Source organism: Monodon monoceros, unplaced genomic scaffold (genome assembly GCF_005190385.1).
Source record: "Monodon monoceros isolate NGI ecotype Baffin Bay Population unplaced genomic scaffold, NGI_Narwhal_1 Super_Scaffold_18, whole genome shotgun sequence".
NCBI classification, from domain to species: Eukaryota; Metazoa; Chordata; class Mammalia; order Artiodactyla; family Monodontidae; genus Monodon; species Monodon monoceros.
In genome coordinates this window covers 94,996,309-95,006,966 of record NW_021703774.1, presented here as the reverse complement: position 1 = coordinate 95,006,966, position 10,658 = coordinate 94,996,309, and positions in this window count along the sequence as shown.

Here is a 10,658-nt window from a genome sequence, read left to right as displayed (position 1 = left end):
CATCTTGGAAATTGTTTAAAAAGTGAAGCTAACATGATTATGAATATTTATGGTAGATTCACTTATTTCTTAAAAATTCATCCTGCCATCTGAACCATTTCATTATTCTTAACTATTTTCTAAGAGGCTTAACTTTGAATAGAAAAACAGTATCTGAATCTTACATTATTTGTGAAGTCAAATAACTGTATTCCTGGAGTACATCCCTTCTCTGTATTTATTTAAACATGCAATAGCTATAATAACTAGTTAAAAATCTGTGAAATATGCAGATTAGGAAGTACATTAACACAGTCCTCACCCTTTCAGCTTTTAAAAAAATATTTGGAAGGCAACGATTGACTTGTTATTACTATCATAAAGGATAGTAATAGCTGCTGAAATTTCAATTTAGCAGCTGAAACCAACACTTACTAGCAAACTGCTTTATGTGTAGTAATTATTTGCATTTTTTGGGCTAGGTAAATCTAGACGTCTGAATTTATCAATGATTAGAATTTTTGCATAGACACATAATGAAGAAGTTCATATTTGAGATTAAGAAGAATAAATGACCCTGAGTTATAGATTAGTTATAATTAGCTTTATTTAATTACTCTTTTACCATTTTCCTAAAACAATCTTACAAAAATAGGAATATAGTATGACTTCTGCTTCACGGTTGTGAATGAATGAACATAACCTGCTTTTTAGGTGTGAATGAATGAACATAACCTGCCTTTTAGGGAGTATCTCTGGTTCAGAAGAAGGAAATAGGAATGAATTTAATTTAGAAGTTGCAAACAGGTGTGGCGGGGAGTGGCACAAGGCCTCTGACTGTGATGTAGGGAGGCACCCAGTAGGCTAGCATCAGCCCTGAAATGTGGCCTGCAGGTGTATTTATTTGGGCTTACATAGTCTTTTCATCTTTTTTAAAAAAAGTGTATCCTGAGAGGGTAGGAGTGGGTGGGACTCCACTTCAGGTTCGCTAGAATATCTTCCTCTCCTTACTGTTTCCACTCATTTATGATACCTGTCTGGTTGTCATTTGACTTGGCTACCCTTGATTTCAATAGTGATCAGAGAACAAAGGAATCTGCCTTGAAGAAAACTAGTCTCAGAGCATTGCAAGGTATATGATTTTTGATCCTCTGTTCAGAAAACAAGGGCATCAATGCCACAGATGCTTTGATGGTGGGAAAATTACCCTGCTTCACTAAGGTATGTTTCATAGAAATCTCTACAACCTTATTCTAGAAAACATACTATTTCAGTTAGCTAATGTAATCCTGAATGAATTAAGTCTTGGTGTTTGTCATTTTGCCAGTTATCACTTTATCCTACATATGTCATCCTTTGTAATTGAGATTGCTTTAAAGTATACAAATGTGTGCTTAGGAACACAATAGTCATTTGCAGGGTCCTTACCAATGTTTCCAAATTGGATCCTGATTTTCAGGGCCCACTCACAAAACACCCAAGCATCCATCATACAAAATTATGGAATTTAGACTCTATCGAAGGTGATTCACTCATGGGCAAATAACACATTAGTGCAGTCCTCTCTTCTGCTGGATGAATTTCTGCAGTTCTATAGCCAGGATTCATTAGGAATTGGGAAACAGACCTGTACTAAACAGTGATTCAGTCATAAGAGATGTCCATGTAATGGTTCCAGCTGTGACCCTTATCTTCAAAGCAGATGCAAAGCATCACTATCCCTTAAATATTCTTGGAAGGAAGCTGCTTCATCCTAGCTGGGAAGAAAAAAGGGAAGAACAGGTAGATTGATTCCCCTTTTGCCATCTTCTCCAATGCTCCATTTTGCTGAAGAGCACTCTCCATTTAAGCACAGTGTTCTGACAGAACATAAAATAAGATTGTGTCTAAATGATCTTCTGGGCTGGTACCACCCACTAAGATGTGTTGATATGCATGGGGCCAATAAGAATGTTTTAGGAGTTGTTTTTGTGCAGAAGCTTTGGGGACATCAGAGTCTAGAGAGGTGTACAAGATTGGGTGGTTTTGTCCCCCTTCTGGACCCAAGATCTGGAGCTGAGCCCTCAGCTGTCAGCTAAATGTGAGGCATCCCTTTGCACAATTGGAACAAGGAATGAAGATAACTCAGTGTTGTTTGGTACCGGTAGAGTACTGCAGGGATTTTTTTTGAAGCGTTGGGAAGCACTTGCTAAAAATATTGCAGAAAAACAGCTTCTCACAGAGGATACCAGAGACTCCATCATTGGCAAGGAGATTTCTTAGGGCAAGAGTTGCCATAGATAAGGAACATCAAGGGGATTGATGCCATTAGCACTCATGAACTACCCTAGACCCATAGAAATAATTGTGAGGGTGGCTAAATTTGGGATTATGAACCAACTTATTTGGCAATGTTAATGTAATCTCCTGTGAATCCACCATACATAGGCAGGTGAAGTCCCAGAACATTTGAGTTATGCTTGTGGCTAATAATAATGCAAAAGTTCCATTATTTATTTTGTTTGGCTGTGACATGAAATCACATGGCACTGCATAATGATAAAGTAAACTGCAAAAAGTGCATTCAAGTGATGCTGAGAGTCTGCCTTAAATTGTGAAAATGTTAGGTGGAAAGCTGAAAACTTACCAATGCCCATCTATGTTTTATAGTAGATAAGCCACTAGTCTTGGCTAGGTATAGCACTTCCTACATTATTGTGCATGCAAAATGTGAACTCCTGAGACCTGTGGGGTGTTTATCATCCAACAGAGATATGCCTTTAAGAAAGAGTTTGGATAAGGTCACTGTCTTAGAAACAGATATGGTTTGGGGAGGCTGCTAAATGATTATTTGAGAAACAATGAATTGGAGGCCTAAACCTTATTAGGTTAGTCAATTAAAGGCCAATGAGTACCCTCCCTCATATAAACTGGCAAATAACCTACAACTAACCTACTAAATTCTTTTGCAAATCATTGAGATTCTAAAGGCTTGGAATGGAGAATTCTAACAGCTAAGATTGTTTCAGTAGAAATTTAATTGGGTTATATCACACAAAGATATCCACTGACTTGTAAAGTGACATGGAAAATCAGCTTCTACACAAAATGGAAAATGGGCTAACTATATTGATTATTTCAGGGAAAACAGAGAAAGAAAAGCTTTAAATCAAATCAAGAAAAGTCTGTCTTATGTCAAGATTAAACCAGAAACTGAAAACTCTGATATAAATTAAACTAATGTTCTGTGAGCCCTTAGAAACACTAAGACCCAGCTTGGGGTTTTAAAGAATAATTCAGCTAAACCACTTCCTTTCTTTTTGTAAAATATTATTAAAACAATGAATTTGGACATCACCTACATTGACTTCCGTTAAACATCTGATAAACTTTCTTATGATATAATTGCAGATAAAATGCAGAACTATGGATGTGTACAGTTTTATGGATTTGTAATTGCTTAAACAGAGTCCCCAAAGACCGTGATTCAAACAACAAGGCTAATAATGTAGAGGGAGATCATAGTGATGTGTCATCAAGCTCTCTCCCCAAGGTACCAAGATAGGACACTGTCTAAGGAATATACCAGTTACTATGGTGATAAGAGAATTTACTGATCACACTTCATCAGGGCTCATTGACCAGAGCAGCTCACTGATTGTCTGGTCCACAGGGGAATGAGGAAGCAACTCTGTCCATTAATCCACAAGCAATGGAAATGGTATTGCCTGAAGAAAATGACTCAAATGGCAGCCTACATATCCAACATAGGTATTCTTTTAAAAAAATCCACCAATAAAAAAACAAACAAACAAACAAACAAAAAACAGAAAAGCAAGTCATTAGAAGGAAATGATAATAGATTCCAGATAGCCAGGAAGACTCTTGTGATTCTAAAACAGGGAAAGACACCCATGACCATAGCCGTCTCAGAAAGAGTGATTCCTAACTGTTAAATCTCAGGTCAAAAAAATCCATTCAGTAATTAGAAATAGCTTGAAAGAGCCCATCAGGAAAGATATTTTCAGTAGGAATCTTTCAGGAAATTAGAAATGCCATAACTGAAAATAGATGATCTGGATAATTTTGTCTGTTTGGGAACTAATTAAGGGAATGAAATTTTGGACAAAGAAACTTCAAAGGTGGACATGAGAAAGAAGATGTGAGCCCTGTAAGAACTTAAAAATTAGAAGTGCTTGGACAGATTTTTTTCCCCAATTTCTCAGAGAGGCAAGGCTATTTTAGTTATCACTCATTAAAAGGAGATACGTTTAAATGATGGATGTTTTCCAAGAGTGGGAACTTTGTTCAGTTAGATTCAATTTTAAGTTATAAGGTTGCAAAATCTAGCCAAGTTTTATTTGTGATTACATAAGGCGGGGTTGGTTTGATATTTTTTCCAAGTTGGTTTAAGGCTTTTGACCCTTCTACGGAAGAGCTGCTGTGGGAGCACTGCCAAGTCATCAATGGACAGCTTCTGCAAATGGCTAAGGGCAACTGAGGATATTGCTGAGAATTCAAGACGTGGAGCACCCTAGAGAATTAGGTCAGGACTACAAGGGCTTTACCTTAGAAAGGTAAACAGCTAGAGAAAAAATGGACTTCTTTTATGAGGGCAGGAAACAATTGACTGTTTTGTTCTCCATCACCTAGCACAATGCCTGACAAATAAATAGGCATTCGATAAATGCCAGTGTTCAATAAATTCAATAAATGTCAAATTTCAATGAGAGAGAGAAAGAGATAGAAGATAGATAGATGATAGATAGGTTGATTGATTTTGGTCTGATGGAAAGAAATGCAGGAAAGAGTAACTAGCAGCATTTTGTATCTCTGTGCCACCACTACACTATGCTTCTTGGTTTACATGTATTATCTTTTTTAAAAATCATCTTGGCAAACCTCAATCTGTTATTATTCCCACTTTACAGGGATACTGAGGCTCAGAGAAATTACAGACCACCCCAAGGTCATACTGCCAGTAAGTAGTGGTGTTATGATTTTAAATCATATCTTTTGGGCTCCAGAGGTACATATTCTTAAAACTACACCAAGTTGTTAGAAAAGCTCAGTGATTTCCAGATAGATCGGATTTCCCCACAAAGCAGCTAGCTCTCTCTCTCTCTCTTGAAATTATAGTATCTTTAAGGCTGGAAGGGACCTTAGAGGTGGAACTCTCCAACTTCTTCATTCTATGGATGAGGAGTTGAAGCTAAAAGAAGTAAGGAGGCATGCCCAAATGCACAGCGAGAATGCGGTGCCCTAAAGCTGTACCTCCTCTCGCATAACCCCCAACACACTCTTGACTGCTAACCAGATATCTATCTTTCACACCAAATATCTTCTATCCCCAAAGTCTATCCATGAAGTCAGGGGCCTTGATTGTCAGGCCTAGCACCCATAACGGGATTTCAATAAGTATGGAATGAAGAATGAATGGAACCAGAACTTGAACCCATGTTTTCTAAGCTGAAGTGTTTAAACAGCATTTGTGATAATTTATCAACGGTATTCTGGTTTAGAAGTGAGTTGTACTCACTTGTGGTACAGATGGTCACTATGGACCCTTTCAGCACTAGCATCTATAAAAGGAAGTTGGTTCAGGTGTTCCTGATTTCTCTGCCTGCTACATCCTATCTAGATTTCTATTTAAGCCTTTGCCATGTTGCACTGAAAAAACTGTATTCATCCCTGTCTTTCCCATTAGATTAAAATTATGTGAGCGTTTAGGCTGGCTGTGTCCTTGTCAGAGTTTCCAGCACTTAACGTGGGGCCTTGTACCTCACAGGTATGCAACAAATCTTCATTGACCTGAATTGCAATACATTCAGCGAGGATTCTTAGAATGTATTTAGATGCCTATCACATTGCTTCATGTGGTAGGGACTTCTGGTTGAGCATGTCTCTGTGGGAAGGTGTTTATTGAATTGATTGGCTTTCGAACTTGGTTTATATTTGAGCAAAGTTAGGTAGAAAGTGAGATTGGGCATTAAAAAGAAATCTGTGATCCGCTTGGCTTGCCTGACACAAGGCTCTTCACAGACCCAGGTTTCCCTTTGAATTCAGTATGAATTCTACATTTATAGAAAGATCTAGTGCCCAGAATTAGCTTCATTAGGCAGTTGGGCTTTAACAGAGGCAGCAGGAGAGCAAGAAGGGTTCTTTCAGGAATAGGCACAGAAAGACAGACATCGTGTGCATAGATGAATTCTCCTTTAAATAAAAACTGAGTCAGATTTTAGAATGAAATTCTGTAGTGCTGTCAAACTGTTTGAAACTGGATTTGGCAGTTGTCCTTTCAAACTGTTATTTCAGAGCACGTGTCCCAGAAGGGACAGCTAAGAATGTTTGTCATATTTGAACTCTTTCCAGAGCCATTCAGCAGGATACTGGCAGTCCACTTTCTGTGTTAATTATTTCTGCCCTGATTGCCTGGCAACACATAACATGGGAAGTATTATACTTTGCTATTTGTGAATGCTTCCAGCTGAACACAGGAAGAAAATGGAATACAAAGTCAGCTGGAGATGCAACTTAATAAGTTAGGTGTTTTTTGATTGAAAATTTGTTATGGATGAAGTAGTTTGTAATCCCATGATTGTATGTGTTAACCACAATTTCAGAGAGTTTGAGGGTATCACAGTTGGCCTTGGTGGAAAAAAAACACTGATTGATCTTCAGGACCACGGGACTAGAAACTATGAACATGAATTGTCTCTGTAGAAAGAGTAGACTTTCTGTAAGTCCACATTATTATTATTATTATTTTTTTTGCGGTACACGGGCCTCTCACTGTTGTGGCCTCTCCCGTCGCGGAGCACAGGCTCCGGACGTGCAGGCTCAGCGGCCATGGCTCACAGGCCTAGCCGCTCCGCGGCATGTGGGATCTTCCTGGACCAGGGCACGAACCCGTGTCCCCTGCATTGGCAGGCAGACTCTCAACCATTGCACCACCAGGGAAGCCCAAGCCCACACTATTTTATCCTTCAAGAATTTCCTTGGTTTTGGGTTATTTTTTTGTTGTTGTTGTTGTTTTACATTGTTGGAATCTAAAAATTTGAGTTCAGTTATAAGAAAGCTAAGAATCAGGTGAGATGGGCAAAGATGTCATCACTGCAACAATAGTGAAGATTGCCGTAAACTGGAAAGTAATGAGGGTTTTGATGGTGACTCAGGCACAAAAGGAACTTCTCACCACATCACTATGAGAAAGCTTTGCCAGGGGCTGGGGTTCTGTTGAAACCTGTTTGTAAAACTGAAAACAATAGATCCACACATAGCATTGGAAAACAGTGACACATTTCTGAATTAGTTCCACAGCTTCAATAAATTAAGAAAAAGATTCTCTGAAGTTATTCTTCTTGCTGTGTTCATGAAAGCCACCCATGAGTGACAGCTTCAAAGGTGGCAGTGTTGCATTCTGTACTGCTAGGTAATGTGAGATGACGACCCAAAGGAAATGAATCCCAAAAATTGAATTGTAAAATGCCATCATTAATGTGTTTAGAAATACTTTTTTTTGTTGTTGATGAAGTAAGTACTGAGTTGTAAGTGCTCAGTTAGAAACTCATGCTTTAAATTTTTTGTATGAAGATTGAGATCAATCTTAAAAGTAATTTTTTTCCATAGTAATTGGGACTTCAAACATTTATTCAGATTGTTACCTTCTCTGTTAAACTAGGTAAAAAAAAATGGTAAAAACAAACATGCAAATAAACAGAAAAACCAAAGCATATTTCTGGAACAGATATGTTCAGTTCCACACATAAAAGTCCCAGCAAGATTGTACCAAATTGGAATGTGGACAAAAAAGGTGGGGGCAAAATGCATTCCCTCCAGACCTGCTGCCATTGTTATTAGGCCTACTTTCTGTGAGAATTAGCTTAGGGCCAAAAAGAGGATTGGCTTCTCATGATTATCGTGAAGATTAAATTAACTGAGAAATCCCATGTTTCTTTAGGCAAACAGGTTAAAAATGGGATTATTTTGATCATAGCCATGTTTGCCACTTCTTTTTCTCTTTTTGTGCCCTAACTGCCAATTTCCAGGGCCAGCCTCTTTCCTCACCTTCCAGGGAAGGCCTGCTCTTTCAGGAGTGCTCACACGTGCTCGTATGCCAGCAGTCATTTCTATCATTTATGGCAGTAAGCGGGGTCTTCCCTTCTGTTTGTTTTCTGTTCTGCATCCTAAGTGCTATGGGCTGCTGTTTTTGCAGGCCACAACAATACCACAGCTGTTTGAGAGTCCCTAAAGTGCCAGATTTGGTGGCAACTGGAGGAGAACGCTGATCTCCTTCACCTTTTTGTGTAAACTCTTAGGCAGTGGAACAGTGCTGCTTCCACTCTGATGTCTTACAGAGTTCTTAGAGGGGGGAAAAACAAAACTCATTTAAACACTTAAACCCTTCCTGAGAATTTCAGACACAAGTTCATAGAGGTTCACCTATGAGGCAAAGCCATGTGAAAAAATATCAAAAAGTATTGTGTTGAAATCAGTTCCCCCTCTACCCTTAGACCAAGCTTGTCTGTCCAGTCCTTTTTTCTTTACTTTGGAAGAAATTCCCCCTGTGATAAGGCTTCTCAATATCTCATGCAAATACACTTCTGGAAGGAAAGCCTCTTTCCATCTGACAGGACATCTTAAAAATGCCTTAATTCCAACAGTAGATAACAGCATAGAAAATAGGTGGCAATTGTGGTCTAGAGGTCTAACCTGTCCTGATGCTTGTGTTTGTATGTCCTGCTAGATAAATTTGTTCTTATATTATTAAATCATTGGGAAAAAAATCAAAAGGAGAATATTTGGGGATGTAAGACATTCAAATTCTGTGTCCATCAATAAAGTGTTATTGGAACACAGCCTCACCCATTTGTTTATGAATTGTTTGTGGCTGCTTTCACACCACAGTGGCACAGTTGAGTAGTTGGGTCACCATATGGCCTGCCAACCAAAATATTTACCATCTGGGCCTTTAGGGAAAAAGTTTACCTACTTCTGATCCCAAGTAAATATGGAACCACTGATTTGGGTAAAGGTTTATATTGCAGAGACTGGCACTTTCTGAGAAAGTGCTCAATAAATATTAGGCTCATATGTCCCTTACACATTACAGTGCAGTGATTCCTAGTCTGTTTCCTTTCCCTCCCTCCTTCCCTCTCTCATCCCTCTCCCCTCCCCTCTCTCCTTCCCTCCTTCCTTTCTTCCCTCTCTTTCTCTTTTTTCTCTTCTTTCTTCCTTTATCTTCCTTCCTCCCTCCCTTCCTCCCTCCCTCCCAACCTCCCTCCCGACCTCCTAATCTCCCTCCCGACCTCCCTCCCTCCCCACCGACCTTCTTTCCTTCCTTCCTTCCTTCCTTCTCTCTCTCTCTCTCTCCCACCCTCTGTTCCTTCCTTCCTTCTTTCACCTGCAATAGTTCTCTTACTATTTCTTATGAATATTTAACTTATTCCTAAATTTTTCACTGTATGAGAACTGATTTTAAACTGATTTTATGTCAGATCAGTATCTTTTCAAGATTCCATTATAAAGTGCATTTTAATATACTCTAATAATAGCCAAAACATATAAAGCCATTTTGAATTTTCTCAATTAAATGTCAAACATGGTTGTTTGATAAATTATACTAGGAAAAGCATGACTTATGGACAAATACATTTTGAAATCTTGGTTTGAGGGCCAAAAGTATATTAAAATGTATATGACAGTTTAACTGTGTATTATAATACTAAACATAGACAGTGATTGTTTTTATGAACTGATGTTTGGTGTTCTTACACTTTTGTGTTTAAAAATGCGTTCTGCAATTTTGTTATTTTATATAATATTTTATACAAATTTAAATATTCTATTTAAACTTAAGTATTTTGTATAATATTCATTTGATTTACTTTTTGTTATTTAATGTTTGTTTTCTAAATAATGCAATAAGAAAGGTTTCAGGCTTCTATTTGCTTTAATAATAATAGCACATTATATATGTATATCTTTCTTATAAAGGAAAAGGCAAAATGAATGATCACCATTATTTTTTTCACCTTTTAATTTTGGTTTTAAAGAAATAGATATATCTTGATATTATAAAATAATTTTATTTAGACAAACAAACTTCATTGACCATGAACATCTTGAAGCTAAGGATGTATCACCTTCATTTTCACATTTCTGGGACTGAAAAATGAGTACTTTTTTTTTTTTTGCGGTATGCGGGCCTCTCACTGTTGTGGCCTCTCCCGTTGCGGAGCAACAGGCTCCGGACGCGCAGGCTCAGCGGCCATGGCTCACGGGCACAGCCGCTCCGTGGCATGTGGGATCTTCCCGGACCGGGGCACGAACCCGTGTCCCCTGCATCGGCAGGCGGACTCTCAACCACTGCGCCACCAGGGAAGCCCATGAGTACTTTTTGGGTGAGTTGATTAAGGACTGGATAGATGAAATAATCATCTCTAACCTTTATGCCACCACCATAATCACCCAGCACAAACAACATCATCATTTCATTGATGAGATGTCTTACTTTTCTCCATCCTCACTCAGCACATACCTTCCACGTCCTTTGAGTGCTCTTGTTTTTCCTGGAGGAAGATACTACATCCTCTGTATTAAAATCACATCTCCTGACAGTCAGTGCTGCCACAGCCCTGAAGTAGGGGAAGTACACCTCACCCATTTGTTTGAAAGGACAGCATGATGTTACAATGCAG